We start from the raw sequence: 23,441 nt of genomic DNA on the forward strand, positions 1-23,441 counted from the left end.
TAATATCGTTATGAATAACCGTACGTTGTTCTCGTATTTAGTTTGTTTACTCGAATGAGGGACAAATATTTTTATGAAACGAACATGTTACTTGAAATAGTATGGGATGTATTTCGATATACAGAGGCTATTAATTCTGAGGATAGAAACTTACATTTTGTTTAGACTACATTAACGGCAATAGTTGTCATAAAGTAATCGGATAACGGAATTAAAGGTGTTACTGTAGAAAATGGTTTTCCTGGATTCAAAATAAACGAAATAGGTGTTTCAGCATCATAGAAAACTAAATCAGTGGTAAATGCCTAACTGTAGCCTTCTGGAAACGTACGATTGTTATGTATGTATGTACATATATATGTACTAGGAACAAAGCACAGCAACTAAATTTACTTAACTAATTTATGTATTTAATAAACTCATTAATCTGAGCTCAGGTGTAAGTGAATAACAGATTTAAAGTGTTTATGCTCAATTTGAAAAGTTATTCCCAGTTTTCACTTGTAAGTTCGACCAATTTAAGGCACTGATTTTATTTTACACCCATATTCGGCGATGACTTCCACCCAAACACAGAAACCCACCCAAAGAAACATTGACCGCACTATAAACAAAGGAGTTCCGCCTCCGATGCGGCCCTGTGTATCTAATTTGTCAGACTTCCCCAGTCTGTGTCTGACAATTAATATAGACCGATTTTGAACATTTTTACCACATTACATTTACCGCTACACAAATGCAGTCAACACCGTAAAATCCCAGACTTAAGGCTCGTTTTCGTTTAATATTGATTTGGTTGAATGATTGGGCGGTTTAAGATATCGCATGGGTGTTGTATGTGATATATTATTTACGTCTATGTAACTTTTTAGGTTTTATAACGCCCATGTTTCGACACGAGTGTTAATGGTAACAATCAATTTGGCTTTTTTACCGCTTAGGACAATATGAGAGTACTATATTTTTTGTAATTTGATACGGTATGGGAGGCTAATGAATTTGGTTCAACACACGTTGAGGTGACAAAAGCTTAACTACTTATATTGACAAAAGTGAAATGGGACTTTGTGTTACCAAGTGTGCTATTTTTTTTTAATTGTGATTTAGTCTGTCAAAAGAAAGGTATCTATCTAAACTCAATGTTGTTTATTTCTTTATGTGTGAATCTATTATTTTAATTCATATTAACTAGGCAGTGAAAGCGTTGATTCCCATTGTGTAGTATCCGTTAGAGTAGAATGTAGAAAAAGTTGAAAATCACTTGGCTGAAAAGACTCAAGTATTTAGAATACCTACACTCTATAGCAGAAATCTCCTAACAAAGTGAACCACTTTCTGGTCTTAAGACCAGCTAGAGCAACTATAGTGTAGTCTTTTTTCTGACTGGCCAAATGGACAAAGCTCTAGACTTCTTGAATTTATAGAGTAATAGCATTTGCCCCATAGTTGCAATTGCCATGGGTGGCTGATGTGTGATGTATTTTAGATAATTATTATGATGAAGATAAATTACCCGTTTTTATATAAAACTCTTTTGTATTTGAATGTGCAAATGCACACTAATATTATCGATACCGTTACTATATTTAGAAAAGTAGGGTGTCAATTTCAACAGAATCTCCTCGGTCACCGTTAAGACCTACTTCCGAGACCAAATTTACGCATAAAAAATTATCCACTCCCAAGATAAGTAGATTAGCACCTGCATGGGCATGGCACATCTTATTATTTAGCTAACAAACAATAGGCGACATTCGGCTTTCTATTTTCACACCGAAACTTTTATCAAATCCCATTTCGTATTTTATCAAAGCTACCAAATACGGACAAACAAAAACCTATCCAATAACTACCAAGTTTGATTTCAAAGTTCTTTGCAAGCGACCGTTTTAAAAGCATTTCCATAGACATTGTTGGTCCTCTATTATTTATTGATTTGTTAATAAATTTATGTTCTTCATATGGACGCGAGATGCTTTATTGAGAACATCGAACAGTGAAATCAAATCTACGTTTCCATATTTTTAGTAATGTTCTCTGAGATAAGATTAGTGGAAAGCGAGATATTTGATCTCATGGCTGACTGTGTTTGGTTTAATCTCTGATATTATTAGCCTTCTGTTAAAGTAACTGTGTTTAAAACATACTTATAATCTTTTTCATATCATTTGATCTATCTACTGGTAAAATTATTAAAAAGTTTTCATTTATTATGGAAGTTGTTAAACATTTTGAAAGTGGTTGGAAGCAATGAGTGTTATATGTAGTTTTTAAAGGAAAATTTTCATTCTTGTTATGTTTAGGGTTCTTTAGTCAAAATGGCAAAAATGGAACCCTTACAGTTTCGTCATGTCTGTTTGTCCGTCCAAACGTCTGTCTGTCTGTCCAACTGTCCATATGTCACTGCTATTTTATTCGAAAATTAAAAGCTATATTAAAAAAACTACTTAATTCGGAAGTTGAAAAAAAAATTTACGAGTGCACTCCATACACGTATGTTCGGTATGCGTTAAGGTGTGGAACTTTAGTCACACCACCAGACCGTCAGTCATCAAATTTATCAGATTTGCAAATGTCACTTTGGTCATAAGTACAATGTCTTTTTTACGATCCAACACAATAGTACATGTAAATAAGGAGCCAATCACCCCTCAGACAAAGGATCTCGATGAAATCGAAAGTATGCTTTGAATTTTAACACCTTAGGTAGGTAGTTAGTCACTGTGGGGGAAAATTTGAGGCACGCGCCGCGACAATGTGTGGGCTTTTGTAACAATCCTTAATGTTTCCCTCTCAGATTGACACACACGAACACTTATTTTAAAAAAGCTGATTCGTCAGACCCATTTCCTTAAATATTTTGTGGTAGCTTTTATTTATTTCGTTTAGAAACTCAAATGTTAACTTTTGTAACTCTTACGAAAAAGCTAAAGTTAAACACTGTTTTTTTGTTTTTAATCTTAAACGAGTACCTATGTATATTTCTACTGACAATTAGTTTGAAGAAATCTTAGTGGGTAAAATGAGCATATGTATATAATAGATATGAAATAAAAAAAAATAAAGAAAATCACTTTTATATTTTGATTTAACAATTCATGGAACTTAACATCACATGAGTAGTCGATAATAAGTTATTAACCCAGAAAATTTTACCGTAACCTACATAAATAACGTTGCTGTCTATAAATATTAGGCGCCACAAAGTCTACTCCGAAAAAAACAGCACAGGAATTCCTTCGGTAACATTTCTTGGTGGATCCCTGATAGCCTATGCGTGGACGCGATGCGATCGCACTAGTCGTCTCCCAACTTATCTATGATATCACCATGTCCTTACACCTTTACAATAAGGTTGGTTTTCGTGTAATTGACAGTAATGGTCAGTTGGTTCTGCATCACGCGATGCAATCTGTGCAGGCGCGGGCCTAATTGCAGGGTAATTCATTTATAAACGCATTAATGAGATTTTCAGGTGGAAATTTGTTTTGTTTTTGTTGGATTATTAACATAATTAAAGTTTAGTAATGGATTATTAGTAGTTTTATTGACATTTTTTATACAAGTACCTACTCATAAACTAAGTCTTTTGAAAATGGTCGACGCGAGGCGTTTTGCATTGTTGAATTTTATTATACTTTTATCGGAAATTTTATTAAAACATGTTAATCTGTTCCTTCAAGTTTCACGAACTTTATTTAAATTCCCATCTTCATACGTATGTAATTGTGTGACTACAGATAAGCTTTTAACAATTTCGAAACATTTTTCAAATTCGATATTGAACTTTCGTGAGACATATTTTAAATTGTTTATACGACAACGGTTCACTCACTTGAATTTTTAGTCGCTATTGGCGACATAAAATAATTGCGACTAAAAATTCAAGTGAGTGAAACCGTTGTCGTATAAACAATTTTTCAAATTGTTACTAATTAGTATCCGATGAACTGATATTTTGTCATAGGACATTAGGCTACATACTTAGACGTAACTTTAGCAAAAAACAACAAATTTTCGTTTGTCAACGCCCGCGCGACAAGCATGATTTATAGCAACAGAATACCTATTAATCCAAAACAGTACTTCACTTAGTCATTGGCTCGGCTCCAAGCAGTACCGTAATTAATTTTACTACCACCCAAATGTGGAAGTAAACGCTAGTAACCTTGGCTACCCCAAGACCATGGCACTTGTCTTTCTTTGTTGAGGTCAAAACAATGGCTACCGATCTTCCGATCCTGGCCTTAATGCAGAAACTAATTGGCATAATGGAAGCTTAATCCAAACTTAGCTTGAACAATTGTGAATTCTAGCCGGTTTGATCAAGGTTGGTATTAGAATGTTAGGCAATTTGTTGTTAGGTTGTTGATCGGATATTGAAATGTGGAATTTGGAGGTCGCGAGCGCACCGACAATATTGGATTCGTTCCAAGCAGCGGTGCATCGGGACAATGCATCTTTGTTTAGCAAGGCCGTGTTCCTTCGCCTTGATTCATCCGGGACTGGTAAAAATAGAACTTGTCTATGCTATTTACCTAGTATTCATCTTTTTTTATCTGATTTTTATTGAGGCTTTGGACACTCTAGGTCAGCGGTTCTCAAACTTTTTTGGTGACGGAACCCTTTCGGCAAGCGAAATATTTGACGGAACCCCAAATAAAAAAAAATTCATTCATCACTGTGGACCAGACGATATACCTATATAAGAGCTGGTTTTTTTCTTATTATTACAAGTATATTTTCGCGGAACCCCAACAGAGGCTTTACCCTAGGGTTCCGCGGAACACACTTTGAGAATGGCTGCTCTAGGTGAACATGTCAGCCCCATGTAATATTCATCTTGTGTCTTAAATTTTATAAGAAGGTGCCTGTCTGGATAATTTGTCAACCACAATGCGGTGTTATAATATTTTTCAAACTTGAAGGGTAGGATGACATTTGTCATCATCTGCATATAATTTATAACGTAATAAAAATGTTAAAACTTGCAAAATTGTATTGAAATAATGGGTGTCATGCTACCCTTCGAGTTTGAAAACCATTATACATGTGTAAATACTTCGTTCAGTACAAGCTCTAAATATTTACTAAGTACAGCTTTTTGCAAGTGGAAATAGGTACTTAACTATGTACCTATGGAATATAACTCGAAAAATTCGAGGAAAATTTCACTACAAATAAAGGGCTCCCATTTCATTTTGGAAATAGAAAATTTCGATCCCAAGACAAAAATATGTCAAATTTCTGACGTGTTTTCATGTGGAAATTTAGCAATTGTGGAAAATTTTCGACGGCACAACAGTACCTATATATGACATGTATTGAGCTTGAAGTTACGTCTTAGATGTAGGTTTTTATTGGTTTTATCAAAACTTTACCTTTGCTGGTACGATTTTAAACTATCTTCATATGTATTTATGCCTTTACAATAAACTACTACTTGAACTCAATTATTTCATTTGAAAGTCGCATTTTTGAATCATTTGGCTACCTCATATCCAGCTTTACATTTTTGAAATGCAGCCAAAACTCGATGGAAAACTAAACATTAATATAGTTTATCTTTTGTGAAAGAATCATTAACATACAATGAGTTGAGTAATTGGGCACACAGTTCATTTTCGATTTCACGGAATACTTTGAACAATAAGTGTCAATAGGTTACCAATATACGGACAGAGTCGTAATCTTTATCTTAGATATGACGAAGTAAGTATAAAAGTGCTCAATATTTAATACAAAAAAATTAGGTAACAATTAATATGACACAAATACTTATACAGGCTGTTGCGTTCAGTAATGATGAAACGACGACCAATGATAGAGGGCCTTAAGAGGGGGCGTAAACCGGGAAATTCGGAGGGATCAAAAACTTTGGCGTGCTGCGCGAAATGCGACGGAAGATATGGCCATTCCGGAGATTTTAACGTTTTACCTCAAGAACTGAAAATATTTCCCGTTTATTTTTTTTATCGTCACTCCCCTTTGTCTATATCGCTAGCTATTGTATACTAAAATTATTATGCAGGTTAACAATATAAAACTGAAAGTAAATGAATGAATGAATATGACATGGTTTTATGTTTTTTTTTTGTATAGAGCCAACTTTAATCTAGCAAAGGTTTAGGGCCAGTTGCACCACCCACATTTGACAGACTGATCAACGTCAGCCGGCGCGCCCCAGCGCTTTACTATGAAACTTTCCATACATACAAATTTAGCGAACTCTTTAAAGATACAACAGAACAGTTTGATGCAACCGATCCTTAAAGGTTTTGGTTTGATTCCGCCCTTGCAAAAATACATAATAAATATTATATGTTTCTTAATAACTCCAACTAAAGCTGGGTACCGTATTGTATTGTATCGTAGTACGGGCGATTTTCCGTATTGGGTACCGTATCCGTCTTAGGTCCACTTGCACCATCCTACTCCCCCGGGGTTAAGCGGTTAAACCGTTAACCCAGTGTCAGTGTTGTACTGGTAACCATGGTAACTCCAGGTTTAACCGATTAGCCCAGGGTTAGTGGAATGGTGCAAGTGGGCCTTAGAATTGTAATGGCAAAAATGCAACGTATAAATAAGTGTCAAATATGTTTATACTCGTACTTTGTATCTACTTAGTTCCAGTGTGGCCCTTAAAACAAACATTTTGCAACAGAACCCATCTAACTCAGCCTAGCCGATATATCTAAAAATATAATTTCCGATCAACAAATTATCCCCGATATCGCGCCATCTCACAGTAGCGGGATAACGTATCGGGAACATGACATCACTAAAATAAATTTAGTGCTGCGCCCGACCCCGGGTTAACTATACGAGGCCCGTACTATTTCTCACCGATGGACCGATACCGTTTATTTTATATCGGTTTTGTTTTAGGGTTGCAGTGGAATGCGGCGGTAATGGTGTGGGATTTGGTGTTAGGTCTAACTGTACACTTTAAATTGTACTATGGTGAATCTATCTTTATCTCTACGCCTTTAAAAAAAAAATTATAATAGACTTTATAGATATTTTCTAGAATGTTACTTTTTATATTGTTAAATAAATAAATAATTTTCATTTTATAAATATATTTTAAAAATAATAATATTTTATATGATATTGAATTGGAGAATTAGTAGTGTTGTTCAAAATTCATGGTAATTTACTGCCAAAATAACTAAAAGTAGAATAAAAGAATAGCAAATAATATATCAAATTGATTACGCGGTTTGTGATCATTTTCGTGTGAGATTTAGATGTCAATTACTATATTGGTAAGTAAGGTTTACGCGGGTAATTCCGAATGTCGAAAACTGCCGGATAATTCCGAAAAAAGATTTTTATTATAATGGAATTAAGGGTGATTTTCATCTGGATTTCGGAATTATCCGACATTCGGTATTACCCGAATACACCTTAATTTCATTTCTTGAATTAAAAACGGGTAATTTTAAATTAGTTAAGAGTTGAAAGATACACCTAAGTACCTACTTTAGAATATTTCTAAATGGCGAGTCATACAGGTAACAGGTGAAAGGTCTGAAAAACCGTGATAACAACTTCCAACGCTCTTTTGATTATTGTGCACCATTCGATTCCATTCTTGTTTTTGTGTTTCCACTTTTATCCTGTTTATTTCCAAATTATGATTTCTCATGACGTCATTGACTGTCAAAATGACAGAAAAGTGACAATGACCTCTTTTAATCTTCAGAAATTAAAATAAAATTATGACAGTTAGGTAATATATTTAATTTAGGTGTTTTTTTGACAAAATAAAATGCAGTTTTTAATTTTAAGCACTAAAAATAGGAAGACTCAAAATTTACGTGAAACAAAAGAGATTGACAGCTGAATAGGATCATTTTAAAACCATCTAAGTATATTAGACTTGTAAAAACAATTTCTAATGTTTGAGCTGAAATGTCAGACAGTATTTAAATTACGTCCTCTTGTCTGTCAAAGTGACTTTAAGGTCACCTTTTCTATAATAACAATAACGAGACAAGGAAGGACTGAATTTTGTCTCCAAAAAACAAATAAAAACTGTTTTGTATAATACTGTGTCGAATATAAGTACATGAAAGGATAATAAAATTACTCTATGTAGCTTAAAAATCTACACAGTGTCATGTCATGTTAATGATGAGTTACACATCGGTAACTCGTGGCATTTAGGTAGCACTTAAAAGATTCGTTTAATTAATTCCTCTTTTTAGTGGCTTATTTTTCTCGACTCGTATGTATAGGAATTAGTGTTATTTATTAATTTTTAAATTTGTTTAATTTTATTAACTAATTAACCCAAATAATAATTACGAATAAATCTTTTAAGTGCTATCTAAATGCCACGAGTTACCGATGTATACCAAATAATATTTATTGATGACAATGACCGTTTGAAGAAACAAAATAATACGCTTAATCAATATCATGTAAATAATAAATCGTTTCTAATTTTGTACGTTCTTGGAAATTTGTTTTTCATGTTGGCAAAATCATAATTAATCTCTGGCCATTGTCTTCGTTACCATTGTATATGGCCAAATATACACTTCGGCCACTTGACATGATTTTATTAAATATATTTAAGTTTGAAACTTTGTTGCTGTAATATTTTACTGACCGGACGCTATCTGAATGTATACGGAACCATCCTATGATCCCGATAGTTTTTCTGGCTCGAGACAGCCGGTTACCGCGATATATTAAAGACGGATTTTGTAGCGATTACGAGCTTGTCACCGGTTAGAAAGTGTGACTTATGTCCACCTTTTTTGTTTAATGAGCCCTTCTAATATGTGTTGGCCTTTGTTTTTTGTTATTTATTTACGGGTTTTGAGCTAGAGATTTTTAACAGCAAGAAATGGTACTAAATATTCAACTGGAGTATGATTGTTACAGGTATATTTGTAATTATTTAATGACTCACGCTAGACCGGGCCGTGCTCGGGCCGAGGCGTCCGACATGTAATTTTCTATGACGGCTGATCGGTGATTACGTGCTGCTTTCCATAGAAAACGAAGCGCAGGAAGCTCCGGCCCGACCCCGGCCCGGTCTAGCGTGAACCATCTCGAACGACCATGAAGCCTGAGCTTATGCCTGAAAGATTGCATGCCTATTTTTCAAGGGAGTGAGAGTTTTATTTATATTTCAGGGAAAGAGCATTTAGAAAAACAATATGACGATTACATTTAAATGACATGCACCTTATTTTTAGACTTTGGGCGTATGGACTTATCTGCTTCTCAAAAATTGTCTTGGTCACTCATAGGTATGTGTTAATGTATAAGTACCGATTTTGTAGTATTACTCGATGCCATTTAATTTTATTTTTAGCTTTATCGTTGGTCTATACACGCCTACAGATTAGAAGTAGGCTTACGGAAAATATGGGGGTCGATATCGTATTGTTTCTAAATATTTCATAAAACATAAACTATCAACCGTCAAAACAAAAGTAAATCCTAACGCCGATCTCGCTCAAATTCCGCAGCTAATTCTTCGCACAAAAATGTCAAAGACGTCCCGTAATCTGCGCGCGCATCGCTATTCCCGCAAGACGGCGCTCGCGCAATATGGCGACCGATCGCCGGATACGCCGCGCTCGTAACTCCGACGATATTCGACGATATCGATCTGAAGATATCAAGTAAATATTTTCTCAACCTCCTATATTTATTTAACGACACCTTAATTTATACTTAGTGACCATATAATAAGGCTTATTTTAGACGTGTATTATTATAATTTACGAGTTTGTTAAAGCGAAGGGTAGATATGTTAGTTCGAATCGTTATTTATTGAAGCAGTGACAGAATGAGTGGTAATCGATATTTTGTTGAGTGGTGTTTTTGTTTTTTGTAATTAAACACTATTTGCTTGTAATTAATGTAAAACATGCGATGTTCACAGCTGCCGTTTCGTTTTTTGTACAAGTGACAGACAAATTTAATTTTTGTTACTTTTTCTTTTTAAATCATGACTGTACTCGTATTTTATTGTCTAGTCTTATACTATTGTAAGTGTATGTAGTACCTAATCATAGTTATAATTTTCTTTCAGTCAGTGATATACCTAAGACATTATTTACATGAAGATTCAATTATTTTTATCATTGAGGGTGAAATTTTATACATATATTTTTTCTTATCTGATTTTATTTGTTCAATTAATATATATGTGGTACCTAAATATTATAATATGCTTTACAGTTTTACAAACAAGTATGTATAAAATTAAACTCATTGAATTGTTTGGATCTGTTTTTCATTAATATGAAAATATTCGATAATTAAGAGATGTTATTCGAAGTAATGGCGGCTCCGATCATGAAAAAAAACCGGGCAAGTGCGAGTCGGACTCGCGCACGAAGGGTTCCGTACCCTAATGCAAAAAAGGCAAAAAATAAACGGTCACCCATCCAAGTACTGACCCCGCCCGACGTTGCTTAACTTCTGTCAAAAATCATGTTTGTTGTATGGGAGCTCCAACTAAATCTTTATTTTATTCTGTTTTTAGTATTTGTTGTTATAGCGGCAACAAAAATACATCATCTGTGAAAATTTCAACTGTCTAGCTATCACGGTTCGTGAGATACAGCCTGGTGACAGACGGACGGACGGACGGACGGACAGCAGAATCTTAGTAATAGGGTTTTACTTTACCCTTTGGGTATGGAACCCTAATTAGCGCAGAGTCATTAGTTACATTGTCATGTATTTTAAAACTTATCTTTGCATGTGTACGTAACTTATCTGTAACGTATGGTATGTTTTCTCTTGTTACACTTGACACATTAAAAATTATCACGGCGGATAAGCCCTATGACCTCATGTCGAATAGAGGCCTGCACCTGTCGCGGCACGGGTCCACTAAACAATGCGATATCGCAAAATTACGAGCACCACGCGAGACTGGACGATGACATGCAACATAGACGATAATACTAATAATGTAACTCATTTATTGTATAATAAGTGTTATAAAAGCTAAAAAATTAAAAATACCTATAAAAATTTTGCGCCCTTGGTAAGGTGCCCCTCACGCAGGCAGCGTTAACGCGCTGCCTAAATAGCCGTTAGGGTCACCTGTGGCCTGCCTTAGGCGTTTGCTGAGCGCCGTGTGGACGATAGTTATATATTCATCAGATTCATCAAAGCTACATGTCTAAATAGCTTCCGCCAGTGATTTTGATTTCGTATAAGTCGATAAACCGTTTTTCACGAGAAAGGGTTCAATTTCCAAAAAAATATTTTTAGTGGAAATAGTGATGATATTTGAAAAATATAATTGTGCACAAAGTTCTGTTAGGTATAACCGCACTGTTTTATACATTTCGATGATAAGGAAACTTTATTGTAGCGCGTTGAACTCCTTTGTTTATATAGATACCCCCTTATTCATAAACGTTTACTAAAGTTGACAAGCTGATAATAACCGTTTGTCCCTTTCCATCATACCAATACGTCGGAAAGGGACAAACGATTATTATCGGCTTGTCAACTTTAGTAAACGTTTATGAATAAGGGGGTTAGTAGTTAAATGCCACTATACTAGCCTAAGTGGCGAGGAGATTTTTTTATGAAGTGATAGTTTGGTCGACTTTTACTGGGAGGGTAGTAATTCATATTGTACCTATTTCAAAACATCGAACATATAATACATCATAATTGTGGTAAATATATGTACTTAAATGACCAACAAAAACACTTTGTTTAGTGTCAACATCCAGAAATGTGAAAGAGGTATTCGTTTGTATGGAAAAATGGCCGCCCACTTCTTCCCGCTTCTCATTATTATATCACTAATTAAGTATTGTGAAATTAAATCGTACTTGGAAATCTCCTCAGCATGACAATGATTAAAAACAACAGTTTAATAGCTTAATGGAATGTTCAGATAAAACCTCGGCCCTCATTAAAAGTTATGGTTTAACCCGTCACAACAAGTTAACCCTCCACTACTATAAACTAAGGTCGCCTCCAGAAACTCGCGAACTAAATTGACATGAGTTTGACAAATAAAATGATACCAGGAATAGCAAAGAAAAAATAGTCACGGGTATATGTCGATAAAATGATATCGATAAGTAGGTAAGTTATTGCAATTACTACCCAAGTTATAATTATAAAGGGGTCACAACCGATTTCGATTTATATGAATGTGACGAGAAAAGTGGTTGATTCAATTGTAAGATTGTGATGTGACGTTACCGATCAAATCAGGAGATGCGGATGCGAAACTGACAGATTTCTATCCTAGAGTCGGACTAAGAAAAGCCTGCAGCGGTTTAGACAGCCCACGCAGTGTAAGTGTTATTTATACGTCATAATTTAATAAAATTTTGACGTTTAAAATAACTCGTGCACTGCGTGGGCTTTCAAATCCGCTGCTGATTTTTCTTGGTCTGACTCTATGCAGGTTTGGGGCAAGTTGTTTATTTCAAGAGCTCGGTTGTCGCCATAAATCTAAAATTGGTGATTTAATTTTATACATGTGACCAGTTGATGACACAAATTAAATGAGAAATTAATCACATTGTACGAAATATTTCCCCATTAGGGCCGGCCTTTTTTTGTATTTGGAGCCAAAATCATTGTTTCTATGTTATCACCTTACTTGCTATTCTAGCTGTAAGTTTTCCTAACAAATGAAACAAAATAAATTAATAACTATTTAATTACAATAATATGTTTATTAAATATCCTTGTCTCTATTACTATTAAATTGCAGAATTTTCGAAATACCAAGTAACATTTGTAAAATAAATTACTTAAAGATACATTCGCGATATTCTCTAATTCAAACTTTTTTGAAAATATCGATATGCACAGCACTAGCCATACTGTGGTATCATTTGTGCACATTGACCTGTCAATTTAGTTCGCGAGATTCTGGAGGCAACTGTACATACGATAGTCGCTTAACTACCTGATGTCATATTAACGTCAGTTATACTGTTTAATGCTTGACTTGAGGCGCCCCGTGATTTGATTTTTATCCGATTTGTAGGTGTCCTCTATTTTGAAGTTACTGTGTATGTGGGGTTATGATTTATTACATTATTGAATTATAATATTACGTTTTTAGTTTTCAAATATTTTTAAAAAATTCCCATTTATTCTGATAAATTGCCTATTTTCTATCTTTTTAACTAGATTTAGTTATACAATTCAGCGTGTGTCAACGACCTTATTATACATATTTGAATGATGTCAGTTATTTTGCACCTCGCTCGCACTAATACATGTACGGACTAGCACGAGCGAAATGAGCGATCACTGAATATCATTATATGTGTGTAGTTCGGATAGGCCTGTTATTAGCGACAGGTGACATATTACAATTTTATAAAATATTTTCTATAAAAATACTTACAAACATGACAGGCATAATGCTACAATTGTATGTATTACAATTATGTTGTGAAACAAGAATTATTTTTTCTAGTCGACATATTTGTAGAATTGTTAGTGAATCTTGACAGGAAATGAGTTATTATGTCGAAATTTCGTGACAATTGTCGTGTTTCTTGTGACAATTGTCATAAACTTAGCAAGAGAAATATTTGTTTTTTTCCGATATAATAACGTTTTTTTAATAATACAATGATGGTGGCAAATTAAAATACGGCCCGCCCGATGGTAAGCGGTAACCGTAGCCTATGGATGCCTGTGACGTCAGCAACAGTGATGTTTTACAATTGTCGCACCTGTCACCGTGGTGAAATTGGGGCCTGATTGCATCCTAAAGTTCACCTACAGATATCTAACTTGAACCCAATAATAATCGAATTTTAATATTTAAAATTGTGTACAATATTTATATTGGTGTTTTTATTGGTTACTTGTGGTTTAACCCATACGGAACGATATACCGCAGTAACAAACAATAACGTCCTAACGCTATATAGGCTTCATACGCACTTAGGTCCTTCTTAGTTACTTTACTTCAAACGCCGATACACCTAAATGTCGATTTTAAACCATATACCACACTAACAAGGTTCAAAATTGTTTATCAAGTAAATTAGTTGGACCACCCAACGGTTTTACGGTCTCTAGATAACCCGCGAGGGAAACAGTCAAATTACTTCCCATTGTTGGGATGGCCTTTTAAAAGTACATATTTTACTTAAATGTGAACGTTGCCACATATAGCACGTGGCGTGTTTATATGGCTTGAATAAAAATTAACGTATAAATTTTATGGTTTATGTGCAATATGTGGAACTACATTTTTATATCCATATGCCGTTCTAATCTTTTATCATTAGGTAATATCATTATGTGTGTAAATTGTATCGTAAGTACCCGAAAACATTTTTTTTTGATACGCTGAGGACGATAGAAGTGAATTAAGTATAATTATCATGCGACTTACTCATACTAAACGAGTTCAGTAAGTCCTATGTTATTTACTGGATAGTAAAACTTACTTTCGCAGTGTGGTGTTGGCATAACATGACTTACCTACATATAAAAAAATATTTAATAGTAACTTTTTAACTAACCATCGAAAAAAGTCATGTCTTTTCAATACAATAAGAGTCAAGTAGAGGCAAATTTTGAGGATATTTAACTCAAAGAAATAAACAAATTTTCTACTCTAAATGCACGGTTTATACATTTAGGTTCAGACACTATAATAATCCCGGAATCACCTGGACGGAATCCGGTGGACCCTCAAATTCGGTGGACTCGACTGCGATCGTCAACCCGCCGGCCAAGCGTGGCGATTATGGCATTCACCCCCCATCATGCAGATTCAAGGGGGAGGCCTATGTTCAGCAGTGGACGTCTTATGGCTGAGATGATGATGATGATGATGACTATAATAATATTACTTTGTCATCATTTCGTCAAGGGTAAAAATTTAAACGTAAAGAAATCATTAAGGTTTTTTGCGGTACCATAAGCATAACCGGTTGAAATGTGTTACAATGAGGTAGGTACTCGTATGTCACCTATTTCACGGAAAACAAGCAAGTTTGCAAAAACTGTTTTTTTTCACGAAATGATATCACGTGAGTGACAAGGATAAACAACCTTAAAATGACTTCTAGACGATTTGTAACCTATAACCTTTTTAGTTCTTAGTTTTCTTATTATATTTGTATGATTGTATGTAGTTACTGCATCTGCCTGAACGGTTTAACTAAGTTAACATCCGACGCAGGGCCCGATTCGGATTTTGAAATAGACATCTATTAGATATCTTTTAGACATCACCAAGATACGATAACGATATGTTTAAGATCTAACCTGTCAAATTTGACATTTGCGCGATTCTGGAGATACTCTTGAACGATTTCCACAGGATATGACTTAGAGATCCATTTCACATCTAATAGATATCTTACTCTATCACGTAAAAGTGACATTGGATGCCCGAATTGCGCTGCAAAAGAGAACTAGTTGGTATCTAAACTATAACGTATCTAGAATGGATCTAGTACGTGTCGTCTCTTGTGAATATCTTCAAGTTCGATCGGGATGGATCGGGTCCCTGAATGTGGACTTATAATTATAGTTATGTAGCTATCTATTGTAAAATGTTTATGTATATGCGCCATACGATTAAATAAAATGCGCCTGAACACAGGCACGTTATGTGCAGCTACCGCAATAAAACTGTTACAGCACAGTAGTAGTAGTAGTACATACAAAACCAGTCAAGTGCGAGTCTGACTCGCGCACGAAGGGTTCCGTACTATTACGCAAAAAAACGGCAAAAAAATTACGTATGTTGTATGCCCCACTTAAATATTTATTAAATTTTCTTTTTATTATTTGTTGTTATAGCGGAAACAGAAATATTTACATCATCTATAAAAATTTCAACTGTCTAGATATCACGGTTCATTAGTTACAGTCAGGTGACAGACAGATGGACAGACGGACAGGCGAGGCGGACAGCGGAGTCTTAGTAATACCCGTTTTTACCCTTCGGGTACGGAATCCTAAAACGGGAACTTAGAATAGGTATTGGCGTGTAAAAGGTTTTCTACATACGAGTATAAGTATCCTAATTTACTTAAAATCTTACTCAAAACAAACAAATCTACTATTATAGTGCCTTTTTTACTTGAATACTTTTAAAATGGGATCACAAGAGCAACATAAATAACATCAAAGTCATCAACGTCTCGGACTAACTCGGAATCGTTATTTAGCCAATAAAACTCGATTCAGCTAGATTGCCGTAAATAAATGTGACGTTTTTAATACGACATTTTGAACTATTACGGGGGCATAAAGCGTAAACAATTTTCGATGAGACAGTCGTAAAATAGGGCGACCATGCTCTTGATTCTTTATTTAAATACTGCTCCGGGAATAAATGGTAGAAGTAATTAAGGACGACGGCCCATATTCGGTGATTTGCTCAACTTTTATTGTGGAGTGTAGACTGTAACTTTTCGTGATGAGGGGTTCGTTGGGTGAAGCGTAGAAACTCGCCGCTGGAACGCGCTGGCCGTCGTGCTGTCTCGAAGTCCGCTATACCTCCATTTACCGGAATATGTGTTGTGTGAAATAAAAACACATATATCTGAGTTTATTTACTGGAGAGTGTTCAGGCAAGTGATAGAGTTAAGCTCTCTGAGTTCTCTGAATATGCTACAAATGGCGCGGGTTTATATAGGAATGGCCGGGCGATTTGTATCTCTGAACTAGTGGGCATTATATGCAGAGTGAGTTTTATTTATTTCTGTCAATCTCGTTAATTATAAGCACGTATGAAAGGAGCACGAATCCTAGACTTATAAATAGGTACAATATTAAGCACGTATGAAAGGAGCATGAATCCTAGACTTATAACTAGATATAAAACATTCCACGCAATTCATTTGACATAATATGTGAGCACAAAGTAAAACATGATATAAAAAAGTAAAAATAGTAACCTAAACGTAAAGACTAATCTAACACATGCATGACCCTAATAGCTATTTACGACATTTATACTGTCTATTAAATCACATAATAGTACCTATTTTATTATGCAACCGTTGTTTAAGAGAGGTCAAAAAAGGCGAGTGGCGTGAGTAACAATTTGAGGCGAAGCCAAAAATTGTTAATGAAGACGCCACGAGTATTTTTTGACTCAGTTTTTGAAACAACGTTGCATACAATACTTTTTTTACGACAAATCACTTACTTTGAAATAAAATTATAAATTTTACGAATATTTTTCATGCAAAACTAGCAAAGAACGAAGGGTACGGGCGGGAAAAGGAGTGATAACTGATAAAACAATTCTTCAAGAATTTTTTATATTCCCGACGTCTTACATTCGGTTTTTGGTGATCCATTTGGTTTGTGTTTTATTAATGTTCCAGCTCATGTAATATGTCTAAAATAATAAATTGCACAAAACAATTAATCACACATCGAAACGCCAATTTTTTGCAGTAGATACAATGGAAGTAGAAACTTGTAAAAACATAATCGAAAATAAACAGGAATATCCATGATAAAATTAATGTTATCTGTATAGTCTGTCCTCAACGTGACTCGAAACATGGACATAACGGCGTCAAAAAAGTCGTCTCAAATGGACGCGCTGCTTTGATTCATGGCAGTCATATTCATTGTCATTCGCTAAAAGTGTGTGGCCCGTTTTACTTTTGGAGTCTAATTATACATTATTTCAAATGTTTAGTGTTGAGAAGAGGATTAAATATGATATGATAAATTTTTTTTTCGTCACGTTCAAAACTCTCTGACGAATAATTTAATACAAGATTTGTTAATTCTCTTGTTTTGTCTAACTTTCTTCTTCCTGGCGTTATCCCGGCACTTTGCCACGGCTCATGGGAGCCTTGGGTCCGCTTGACAACTAATCCCATGATTTGACGTAGGCACTAGTTTTTACGAAAGCGACTGCCATCTGACCTTCCAACCCAGAGGGGAAACTAGGCCTTATTGGGATTAGTCCGGTTTCCTCACGATGTTTTCCTTCACCGAAAAGCGACTGGCAAATATCAAATGATAATTCGTACATAAGTTCCGAAAAACTCATTGGTACGAGCCGGGGTTTGAACCCGCGACCTCCGGATTGAAAGTCGCACGCTTTTTTTGTCTAACTAATTAGGTAAATGTGAAATGTTTCTTTGTTTGGTGTGTTATGCCGTTTACGATATTACGATTACTTTGTTATTTTTCGTTTTTATTTAAAGTTGTGTGACGTGGATAGCACAATGCCGGATTGCCGTATTCGAACTTCAAGATATTCACAAGAGACGACACGTACTAGATCCATTCTAGATATGTTATGGTTTAGATATCAACTAGTTCTCTTTTGCAATGCAATTCGGGCAACCAATGTCACTTTTACGTTAGATAGCGTAAGATATCTATTAGATGTGAATTGGATCTCTAAGTCATATCCTGAGGAAATCGTTCAAGATAGTATCTCCAGAATCGTGCAAATGTCAAATTTGACAGGTTAGATCTTAAGCATATCGTTATCATATCTTGGTTATGTCTAAAAGATATCTAATAGATGTCTATTTTAAAATCCGAATCGGGCCCGGATTATCTACATTTTAAGGCGCTCTTATATTGGAGTTTTACGTTTCCGAGGGGGTGAAGCAGACGAGTGGTAGAACAGGCGGGCGGGCGCCCCGCGCGCCCCGCCGCACCATTCCCGCGCAGCACGTCTACGTCCTTATTCTGGCGCCATCGGTATTCTGAATATTCTGATTTGTCAGTTCCGGGATTTTTTCCGGCAATTAATATCGAATAAGGTTTAATAGCAAATTCGTATTTTAATGAGTATTTAATGAAATTATATACAATATGAGAGTATACCCCGACAAACTAAGAAACTAATCAAATTATACCCAATTATTATGAGGCAGAAATTAGTACTTACTTACCTTAAAAATATAATAGAGTTAGACCAAGAAAATTCTGCAACGATTTTGATTGCACACGCAGTGCAAGTGTTATTTTGAACGACAAACCTTTATGAAATTATGATTAACACTTGCACTGCGTGTGCAATCAAAATCGTCGTAGACTTGGTCTAATTCCAGAAGTCAATTTCGGGCAAGTAGGTATTGAAAATAAGGAAGAATACTGTAGTTCGTTTTTTTAGCATTAGAAAGTACTTGAAAGAAGGTAAGCGATCTCGACATGTCTTTTAATTGAATAGCGCTTTTTAAAAATCAGTAACTATTACTTATGAAAGCTTATTTTATATATTAGGACTTTTATTTTATATAAAATCAATCAACATTTGCATGATGTGTCGCATCCCCGTAGCTGCAGGCGTCCATAGGCTATGGTGAATGCGGGTCGTATGCTTGCTTGCCACCAGTGTGGTACACAAAAACAGCATTTTTTGGAATAAATTTCCATATAGCACGTTACGGACTTGGCGGAAATAAGGTAGAAGTACCAGTGCTCAACGCTGCACTAGTATTCGACACGGGCACTTTATGTCAAAGTGACAAGAATTAAATTTGAATACAGAAAGATCGTCGCCGTTCAAATTTAACCTATATTACTTTGACATAAAGTATAGTGTGTAGCTTTCAATTAGAGCTCAACGGCTAATCCTATTGTCTATTGTTAAGAGGGCGTAGAGGAGGGTAAATTTTCAGATTCTGTCAAATTACCCCATTTCACACACAAACGCAGCTCACGCACACTACCTCAATTTACTGGGACAGGTCAGTGACCCCTAATGTTTTTTTAAAGGTGCTGCTTCGAGTTTAGTGTTAACTACTAACCTTCTTTGAGGAATTCAAACTGTCACAGCTTTCCTTTGTGAGAAGACAGAGAAAAAACACTTTTTTATATATAGCTTTCCTTGTTTGTTCATGTCATGTCATAGGTATGTGACGTATTAGGTAATTAATTATTTTCGTTGTTGACTTTTGTATTAAGATAGGTTCAAAACGGCGACGCTCTTAACTGTCCATCGGTGGACCTTATGCCTTTTGTAATAAGGTTTACGGACTGTCAGTTAACAGTGTGGTGGTGGGCAATGGTAGGTATGCGGTTTGTAGACAGACCGAATTAAACCTAGGAGTTTTATTATTAAAAATATAAGAAATCATCTCATCTATCTACTCGAAAAAAGTGGACTATATCTAAAATTATCCCTTTATTACTTATAGGTCTTGTAACATATTTTTTTACAACTAAAGACGCTTATTTAATTTCACTTATAAGTCTTATAACTTAATTTTTAAAGCTCTGTTAATAATAAAGCTTTAAAAACATCTAATAAAATTCAGGTACTACACTTATACTTTTGTAAGTCAGTAAGTGATGCTTACTTAAAACTTATTGGGAAATCAAATAACTCATAATTACCTATATTAAAATATATAAATGTACTATTTCATCTCATTTCATCCCAATCCGCATTGGGCTAGCGTGGGGACTATAGCCCAAGCCCTCTCGCGCATGAGACGAGGCCTGTGCTCAGCAGTGGGACGTATATAGGCCGAAATGATGATGATGATTTCATCTCATACGTTCAATAAGGCCCAGGACCGGGCCTTGTCACCCGCACTGACAGAGGGCCTTTTTAGCCCTACATAATATTAAAGAACTGTGTCCCGGATAGTATGGGTTCTGGTCCATGGCGCGTCCTGAAGTAACTTATACAGTGTGTAATCGTTAAGTGTAGCCAGGCTATAATTCCGTAAATATAACAGATATCAGAAAACTTCAAATTGATATCAAAAGTGCGTTACCCAATGAGTAAAATTACATTTATAACTTTTTTTAAATAAAAGTAGAAATATCTCAAACATTAACTTCAAACCCTCCCATACATTTAGTACGACGACTCACCCCTCAAAGAACGTCGGTGTCCTAAGAGACAAAACTGCTTGAGATTCATTATTTGCGATAGTAAACTGTAATAGAATAATAAAACTACCGTTTATTAAATAATAATCTCAAGCAGTTTTATCTCTTACGACACCAACGTTCTTTGAGGGGTGAGTCATCGTACTAAATATTTAGGAGTTAGGGAGGGTTTAAAGTTAATGTTTGGGATATTTCTGCTTTTATGAATAAAAATATTAATGTATTTTACTCATTGGATTACGCGCTCTCTATATCAATTCGAAATTTTCTGATATCTGTTATATTTACGGAATTATAGCCTGACTACACTTAACGATTACACCCTGTATATCATTAGATAGTTCATAGCCTATATCGATAGAATATATCGTTCTTATGAGCGTATTTGGTGGGCATACCTTATTATTAAAAAAGTCTACTGCTTTATACTCGGAGTAATTAACAATGGAGCCGCCATTAACAGGCGTTCCCCTCTGTCGAAAATAGGCGGCCAATGGTCAACCACATGTCAACCATATGTATGGACTGACGTTTGGCTGACTTGACGTACCTATACATTTGATGTGCCCCTCCCCCGCAAAAAACGGCAGACTATTTTGTACCGAAAATTTTAGACATGGCGTCTCCGTTGGTTATATCCTCTAAGGCTTTATAATAGGGTGGCACTGGTGGCAGAAACTCATTTCATTTGTAAAATTATCACCTGTAATTTATCTGTAAAATATAAAAACATTGTATTCACACTTTTCAAATGCCAGATGATTATTTTATTTAATTTTATTTCAATATTTAATGTTTGACTTGCCACGTGCGGTGCCACAATTATTATTCAGAAAAAATATATGAGTGCCTATTTTATAGTGATACTTTTTAGAATGGAGAATAAATGAGCAAAATTTTACAATTTTTTTATTTAGTACAAATCACCACACTGTGATTGTAAAAAAATACATATAATATTCATTTATTGTGCAAAAATCAGTTTATTTGTATGAATCGTTATACATACCTATAACGATTATTTAAAAACTGAATTCCTCGTCCCTAGATTATACAAAAATGATATATAACTTGCCCTAGTTGCTAAGAGCATGAAGAAATATAGCATAGATTGGACCGGGGAGCCGACCATTTCCCCTCTTCCCTTATTTTTGGTATACGGTACGATCTCGTTGCTACCGGGCCTTATCAGCCCATTATTTGGTAATAACGGTATGCAAGGCATCTAACACAACTAATAAAACCTCCATGAACAGAAATGGGTGACATATTTTATAAGATTTGACAGTATCCAAGAAGAATCTTCAGATTCAGAATCATTAAACGGCAACTAAGCCACTAGTATTGGGTTGCCTATAATCATTTTTCTGTGAATGTACTCGTAAACCTCTATCCGTTAGTATGCGATTCATTAATGGACGCACCATGGCCCAAATCGGGACACAGTTCTTTAACACGTAATGTTAATAATCAGTGAACATTATTAATTACGCTCAAATGCTTAAGTTTCAGTACAGGTAAAAGTACATATGAGCTGTACTTTTAATTGTTAGTACAATCGGCATCAAATAGATAGTGACGGCCAAAGTGACCAAATATAGTTATAGGATCTAAATGTGAACGAATAAGGTCAGGTGAGGCATATAAGGCCCACCTTTATATTAACTGAAATAGTTTTATTAATAATCAGGATATTATGACCAAACCAATTCAATATATATTTCTCATTTGTTCATGTTTCTTACACTGCTACTGTTGCTGTTACTGTTACCGACACAAACACCAGAGAGGAGGAGATCAAAATACGCATCCAAAACGCCCTGCGGTGCAGTGCAGCCCTCCACAAAGTGTTGGTGTCCGGGCTTCTCAGCAAACATATAAAGTTACGGATATATAAAACCGTTATACGGCCTATCCTAATGTATGGCTGTGAGGCCTGGTCCCTAACACTAAAAGAAGAAGGTCAGCTCCTGGTAGCAGAGAGAAAAGTTTATCGCAAGATCCTGGGACCTATTCAGAGAGATAACGGCACCTGGAGGATCTGGAAAAATGCCGAGATCGAGGAGTTAGTGGCCGAACCCAATATCATCGGCGAAACGAAAGCGCACAGACTTCGCTGGTTCGGTCACCTACTCTGTATGGGAGAGGATCGGGCTGTCAAGAAGGCGTTCTTGGGACGTCCGACTGGTAGCCGTCCGGTGGGTCGGCCCAGGTATCGCTGGGAAGACAGTGTGGCGGCGGATCTACTTCAGCTTCGCGTCAGTAACTGGCAGGAAGTTGCGCAGGAGCGGGACAGGTGGCACGCTCTCGTTTCGGAGGCCAAGACTCTCTTTGGATCGCTGAGCCAAAATAGTTAGTTAGTTAGTTCATGTTTCTTAATACAGCTTTTGAAAAATCCATTTTATAAAAAAAAACATACCATGTTGGTTCGGAACCGGGCCTTGTTACTGGCACTGACAGTGGGCCTTCTTACAATTAGTCATAGTACAAGTTCAAGAATAACAGAAAATACTACCGGGCCTTATTAGCTTTTATCATGAATTAATTTCATCTTAGATTTAAAATGGTCTATAGTAAAATACGGCCTACATGAGTCATGGAAAAACAAA

General features: G+C 35.6%; 1 protein-coding gene across 1 annotated transcript in view; it reads left to right on the top strand.

Annotated features, from left to right (window-relative positions):
- Positions 1-8,544, top strand: part of LOC134669098 (cytochrome c oxidase subunit 6B2-like) — a 308,332-nt gene extending 299,788 nt beyond the window's left edge. The window contains exon 4 of the mRNA XM_063526632.1: positions 8,521-8,544. The gene's annotated coding sequence lies outside the window, so the exon portion shown is untranslated. The remainder of the gene's footprint in view (positions 1-8,520) is intronic.
- The last annotated feature ends 14,897 nt before the right edge of the window (positions 8,545-23,441 follow it).

The sequence above is a fragment of the Cydia fagiglandana genome, chromosome 11 (assembly GCF_963556715.1).
Source record: "Cydia fagiglandana chromosome 11, ilCydFagi1.1, whole genome shotgun sequence".
Lineage (NCBI taxonomy): Eukaryota > Metazoa > Arthropoda > Insecta > Lepidoptera > Tortricidae > Cydia > Cydia fagiglandana.